Raw genomic sequence first — 6,709 nt, forward strand, 5'->3', positions numbered from 1 at the left:
TTTCTCCAGAAGGGAAGCTGTTTAACCTTGATAAGAGAAGTCTCTTCCCAAATATTTGGAGACATTTCAAAGAGAAGAATTACACTTACTCAAAATAACCCAAAGTGGGGGGCGGAGTATTAATAGGAGGCATTGGAGGCAATACATGAAAGAACTTCCCACCAGTCCTGAGGGCAATGACCTTAGAGAAGCCAGCTTCCAACGGAGCAGCCTACTCAATGCAGTCCTGGGCATGGCTGCTGCTCACCTGGAACACAGGGAACTCTGGCTTAACCTGCGTCTTCAGGCCTAGCTTAGGGCCAAGCTGCTAGCTAGAAGCAGGAAAGGGACAAACTTGTGTGATCCCCACCCTCTGAAACAAAACAGAGAGCAAGAAGCCCAACAGGCTTCCTTTTGACCATTCAGCAAAAGATTCACATTCAGGAACTGCAGACTTCCTATAAGAAACTGAACGCTACAGGAAACTTCCCAACTTCATCTTATTTTGTTGCCTCAATCTGTTTTCCCAGGATTTGACAGGAATCCTTGAAATGTTTTCCAACCCTTGAAACACCAAGCTGTACCTACTCTGCCGCCTTCCTTTTTCATACTGCAAGTTGCCCTGTTTTAAGTGTAGACATTAGTGCACACTTGGCACATACTGTAGGGACTTTGAAAAGCCTGCAATAAGCCCAGTGAGAGAATGTATCACATGATCTCACTCACATGTGCAATCTAAAGAACAAAATAAACTGATAAATAAAACAGATCCAGAGATGTAGAAATAGGGAACAGATTGATGGCTATCAGAGGGAAGGTAGGTGGGTGGGTGGGAAGAGATTAACCAAGGAACTTATATGCATAACCAACCCATGACACAGACAATAGGGTGGTGAAGGCCTGGAGTGAGGGCAGGCTAAAAGGGGTAGGGGGTGGGGTGTGGGGAGGGTTCAACTGTATTACTTTCAACAATAAAGGTAAATTTAAAACAAAAAATGAAAAAGCCTGGCTAACACAAGTGAAATGTTGCCTCAGACTTGCATCACCACGAGTTGCTTCACTTTGTACTTAGGTTATATGCAAGGCATGTTTAGCCATCTTTCAAATGTATTAACCAAATTTCCCACTCTTAGGGCCTCAATATTTATGTGAAATGCCACAATGCCTGGCACAGTATAAAATTTAATCAATAAAATGAAATTAAAATGTTGTTTCATGATGTCAAAACCCTGAAGTTATAGATCATATGGGAGACCAATTCAAATGCATAGAGCACGGACTGTATGTGTTACTAGATCCCTGAAGTCTTCTCATTGAATCACAAACACTATACAACTGCCTAATAAGAGTAGAATATGCCAGAAGTACACAAGTTGGATTTTTCTTATCACTTATGAACAGAAGGTAGGATGAGATTTAAAAGTTATAAAACTGATTTTTTCGCCACATACTTATCAAGTTTTCAAATTGAAATGAGTGCTATTCTTTAAAACAGTCATCTTCTTAGGCCTGGCCGGGTTGCTCAGTGGTTGAGTCAGCCCATGAGCGAGGTCATGGTTCAGATCCTGGTTGGGACATATGCCTGGATTTCAGGCTTGATCCCCGTGAAGGGCTTGGGGGGAGGGGACGATCAACGATTCTCTATCATCATTTATGTTTCTATCTCTCTCTCCCTCTCCCTTCCCCTCTAAAATCAAGAAAAAAATATTTTTTTAAAAAACAGTCATCTTGTTAGAATAAGGTCTTCAGAGCCCATTTGTCAGCTACTAAGAAAACCTGTTTCCTTTTTTTTAAATATGCTTTTATTGATTTTAGAGGAGGGGGAAACATCAATTGTCTGCCTCCTGCACTCCCCCACCACCCCCGCTACACAAACACACATACACACACTGAGGATGAGCCTACAACCCAGGCATGTGCTCTGACTGGGAATCAAACCAAACTTTTTGGTGCATGAGACGATGCTCATCCTACTGAACAACACTGGCCAGGGCACCTGTTTCATTTCTTTACAGCCAGTCCCAGGGTGCTGTCCCTTTGCTGCCCTTGGCTCTGCCACTCCTCCCTATGGGCAGTAGCTTCCACCGCCCAGATCGCAAGATGGGAGCTGTGTAATGCTTGCCCTCGTGTACTGCAGGGAGGAAGAAGCCCCTACACAGATGAACTCAAATCACAATGTGGTGAAGCCTCATTTAGTTTTATGAAATGCCACATCCAGAGACACTTGTTCGAGGTAACTAGTTCATATAACCATTTTCAACAATTCACCATTTGTAGTGCCAGTGAAGCAAGGGTAAAGGTTAATAGATTACTCTGGGGTTGGATAAACCAGACTTCCAGCTTCATTTGCGAGCTTAAAACCCATGAAGCTACTTAATTTCTCTGGCCTCAATATCCCCTGGAAAAAAAAAATGGAGAAAATAACAGGCTACAAAGGGACGCAGCAAAGTTAAAGTGAGACATTACCTGCCTATAAACACTTAACCCATCCCCTGCATACTGTACTTTTTAATACTGCATTTATTGCTATTATGTGTACCTGATCTGTGGGAACCTCAGGAACCTCCACCTTTGGACTATAGAAAGCAGCACTGACGCTAGAACAGGCTTTGAAGTGAGGAGGCCCTGACTTATAATCATTTAGCCATTTATTAACTAAATAGTCTAAACTAAATATGCACACTTTTGCCTGTTTTCTAACCTATAAAAAGACTGGACCAAATCAGCTCTAATTCTAAAATTCAAATCAATGAAAGACTACTAAAAAAGTCTTTTCATATTCGCCTTTATAATCCAAACTACAGCCCAACCACCACCTTCCAAAGAGGATTGCCTTAAGCAGATATTTTTTCGAGACAGAGTTAAAATTTTAAGTGCTTCCTAAAACGTCCTTGCCTCTAGGATCCTGTCCTAAATTGTGGGGGAGGGAAAAGAGGGAGAAACACACATACCCTACAAACAAGAGAGGATTTCCACGAACTATATATGCCCTATTTGCACAATGCTTTGCACAAATCTACTTATCAAGTCCGAACAAAGATCAGGGAACCAAAACTGAGCAACTAACCACAAATGAAGCTGAGTCATTATCTTATGGTTTAACCATAAAATTTCCAGTTATGATCCACGTGTAACTGACACAAACCACAATTGAGGTTGGAAAAAACATTGCCATCTCTTTAGTACACTACTGTCATTTTATAGGTGAAGCCACAAAGGCCCAGATAGTTTAAATGAGCCTGGGAAGGGCCACAGCCATGAGGGTAAATATGGTTTCTTAAGGTCTAGTCCTGGATTCTCTCTCTGACCAGCTTGTTCTTCCTTTAGTGTATTATCACCCAAAAGTTATTTTTATTTACAACACTAAAATTTAAAATTAACATTCCAAAAACACATTCCAATTACCATTCAAATAATAACATCTGGATTACTATTGGAATACTTCCATTAAGATTCTCAGTCAAAAAAAAAAGATTCTCAGTCCGTTTTCATAGCCCTCAATAAGTTATGACAATTTTCAGAACCTTCTTCCTTAAATAATGTGAACAAAATAAACAGTACATTTGCATATCAGAATAATCCAAGCACTGCCAAACACAGTGCCAAGTGTAAAGGACAGCAGCAAGAGCCCTAGGTTTATCTCACATCTGTACCACAACCACTCAGAGTTCCATTTGTCTGTCTGAATGAAGGCGTGGGAGGGATCATCTCCAACTGCAGCTTCCAACTGTTTGTTTTCCCACCTATTCCTCTTCTCAAAAAAATGAAAAGGATGTCCACTTTTTATTTTCCTGGCATCTGAGTCATTGCTAGAAGACCAACCCCTTAAAACATACAGTTCCTCATGTTGTGGTGACCCCCAATTTCATTGTTACAAATTGAACATAATTAAAGCATAATGATCAATCACAAGAACAATATGTAATTATATATGTGTTTTCCGATGGTCTTAGGCGACCCCTGTGAATGGGGTCGCGACCCACAGGTTGAGAACCGCTGCCTTAAAACATAATCCACAAGATACCTCTTGCTCTATGGATTACTAAATTCAAAAAACTGCCAATTTGATTACCTTTGATGAAGCTATAGATAAACAGGAGTGGGCAAAAAGTAGGTTCTGAAAAACTGAAATTGTGAGTACCCAAAAGTTTATTCTTCCACTACTATCTATTAATTATTGTATTACTTATTTGTATTACAACTGTAAACCTACTTTTGCCCACCATGTATTTGACCATAGATACAAATTTTCAGAAAAAAAAACTATAAAACAGTAATATTTCACATTCAATTTTACCTTGAGACATTTCTTTTACTTCACACGTTCCTTCAGTTAAAAAAAAATTAACGTTTTTTATATCACATTCATTAACTCAAGGGTTATATGTATCTTATTTTAGCCCCAAAACAGTTTTTTTTATTTTTATTTTTTTATTTTTTGGAGATTAATTCTTTATTTTTTTATTAACCCCAACCCACTTTTTAAAATATATATATTTTTTCACTGACTTCAGAGAGGAAGGGAGAGGAAAAGAGAGAGAAACATCAAGGATGAGAATAAATGATTGGCTGCCTCCTGCATGGCCCCTAGTGAGGACTGAGCCCGCAACCCCAGCAGGTGCCCTGACCAGGAATCCAACCATAACCTCCAAGCACTGGGCCAGGCTGGCCCGCCCCTGCCCACTTTTCTTTATTAAGACAAGTTGTTTATGAAATTCGGGATCTGATTCCCAGTAATTTCTTAAAACCACGCAAATAAAAGTTAATGCCTCAAACAAAAATAAATTCACAAGAGCATATTTTAAGGTTGGCACTTCCGAGGTTACTGAACTCAGATTTGTCTACCTTTATAAAATCATGAGCAATCAACCCCAGGTAATCAACTTTCGGGAACAGTAACTGAAAACTGACCACAAAATTGGTTTTTACCATCCAATGCCAAGAAGGTTTATCTAGTTTCAAAAGCAACAGTTACTCAAGCGACTTTCCAGGTTCCCCAATACTTCCTAGAGAGCCTGTCTCGCTACGAAGCCCTGGGTTCCAAGCAGGCTCGGTCACCGCTCAGCACGCATGCGCAGCCCCGGCGCAAGTCGCCCCTCCCCGACCCCCACCCCCCAGGCCGTAGGCCAGCTGGCCACAGGGGTCCTGCTGCGACCCTGAGCCACCAAACGTACCTGAAGACCAGGGCCCCGGGAGCCGACGGGAGCCGCCAGGAGAGCCGGAGGCTGCTTTATCCAGGACCTGGGTGAGGAAGGTCTCCGCCCATGGATTACACCACGCCCCGCTGACTGATGGGAGCCAGCAGAAAAGTGTGGGGGCCGGAAGCTCCGCCCATACAGGCCGCCCACTCCGAAGGGCCTCCCCCTCCCCCCAGCCTCCAGCGAGGTTAAGGCGTGGCTGCAGCAACGCCTGGGCTAGGCAACTCCATCCCTGGCCACTGCTCTGGGCAAAGCCAATTCCAAGAGCCCCGCCGCCTCTCCGGCCTCTCCAGCGTGTTTGTGTCTGTGGTAGTGAGTGACACCGATCAGCAGAACAAGGAGGGTGGGCGAGGTAGAAAGCCCTGGCTGCCTAGCAAAGGACAATGGCAGGGTGGGACCTTGCCCCCAGGTGACCTTTCCTCCCCTAGCAGATCACTGGTCATGCAGTCAGGACCACTGACCTTTCCTCCCTAGAGATAACTTCTAGGCCTCAGTTGTACATCAACTCCAAGCCCAGAGAAGCACCAAAACCAGACACGCGGCACCAAGGCTGAGCTCATGACCAGGTGCATTAGATAATGACCCCTGCCCTGGCACCCACCAATCAATCCATGGAGACCCAGGCCCTGAAAGGACACACCTTTAAGATCTTCCCCTGAGATGGGACCTCCCCTAAAATCTCAACCCTTAAAACCATTAGAAAGGAAGACCCAGTGCCTCTCCCTCCCAGGAGCAGGTGGCTCCTTTCCCTTCCCCCCCTTTCCTTTCCCCCAGGCTCCTTACCATTTCCTTCCTCACTCCCAAGCTCCAAGGGCCCTTCGTTACCTCTATAACTTGTTTCCTAAACCCATTTCTTATACAAATTACTCCTTTTACCTCTTTTCCAAATAAATGTTCTCTTATAGTTTGAGTCATGGCTCTGAATTCTTGCCTAGCCAGGTCCAACACCTGGTGCCGTTCCACCGCCCACAACATATCTGCCCAACCCTCCACGCGCCAAATTGTCAAGACATTTATGATTTAAAGATTTTACTGCTAATCATTACAGAGAAATAACAAACTTGGGGGTAAGTCAGAGGCTTGCCGAGTTATTAGAATGTTCCTGGTCAACAGCTTAAAATCCTCTCTGAGATTATAACAGTCAGGGGCAAAAATAGAATATTTGGGGACTAGCTATGGTTATGGGAAATAATAATGCTCTGTTAACCACGAATGCCTTGTGTTGGTTAAAGAAAGGACATTCTAACCTGGCTAGAAGTTATATGTCTCTGGGACCGGGGAGTCAACCTTGGAATGTGGCCCAGTCTTATTCAAGAACTATTATCATAGGAAGATTAACAACCTTGTAGCCCAAACAATGGAGTCCCACCCCAGCCCACACTGCCTACTTCCTCATGCAATCTTTGTCCTATATAAGCAACGGCTTATGGGGGGGGAGGGAGGCCACAGAGCAGACTTTTGTGGATGATGTGCTGCTCTCACATTGGTGGCAGTATTGGAATAAACCCTCCTATATGATTCAACCCTGTCTT

The 6,709-nt window shown here is 43.4% G+C and overlaps 1 protein-coding gene across 4 annotated transcripts in view; it reads right to left on the reverse strand.

The window, feature by feature from the left end:
* The window catches only part of NCOA4 (nuclear receptor coactivator 4), a 30,775-nt gene that overhangs the window by 12,324 nt on the left and 11,742 nt on the right, over positions 1-6,709 (reverse strand). For 3 of the 4 annotated variants that reach the window (XM_015559668.1, XM_015559666.1, XM_015559665.1), the window contains exon 1: positions 5,154-5,237. The exons of the other annotated variant lie outside the window; for it this stretch is intronic. The gene's annotated coding sequence lies outside the window, so the exon portion shown is untranslated. Of the gene's footprint in view, positions 1-5,153; positions 5,238-6,709 lie in introns of those variants that run through there. 4 annotated transcript variants of the gene reach the window in all.

This window comes from Myotis davidii, unplaced genomic scaffold, assembly GCF_000327345.1.
Source record: "Myotis davidii unplaced genomic scaffold, ASM32734v1 scaffold854, whole genome shotgun sequence".
Lineage (NCBI taxonomy): Eukaryota > Metazoa > Chordata > Mammalia > Chiroptera > Vespertilionidae > Myotis > Myotis davidii.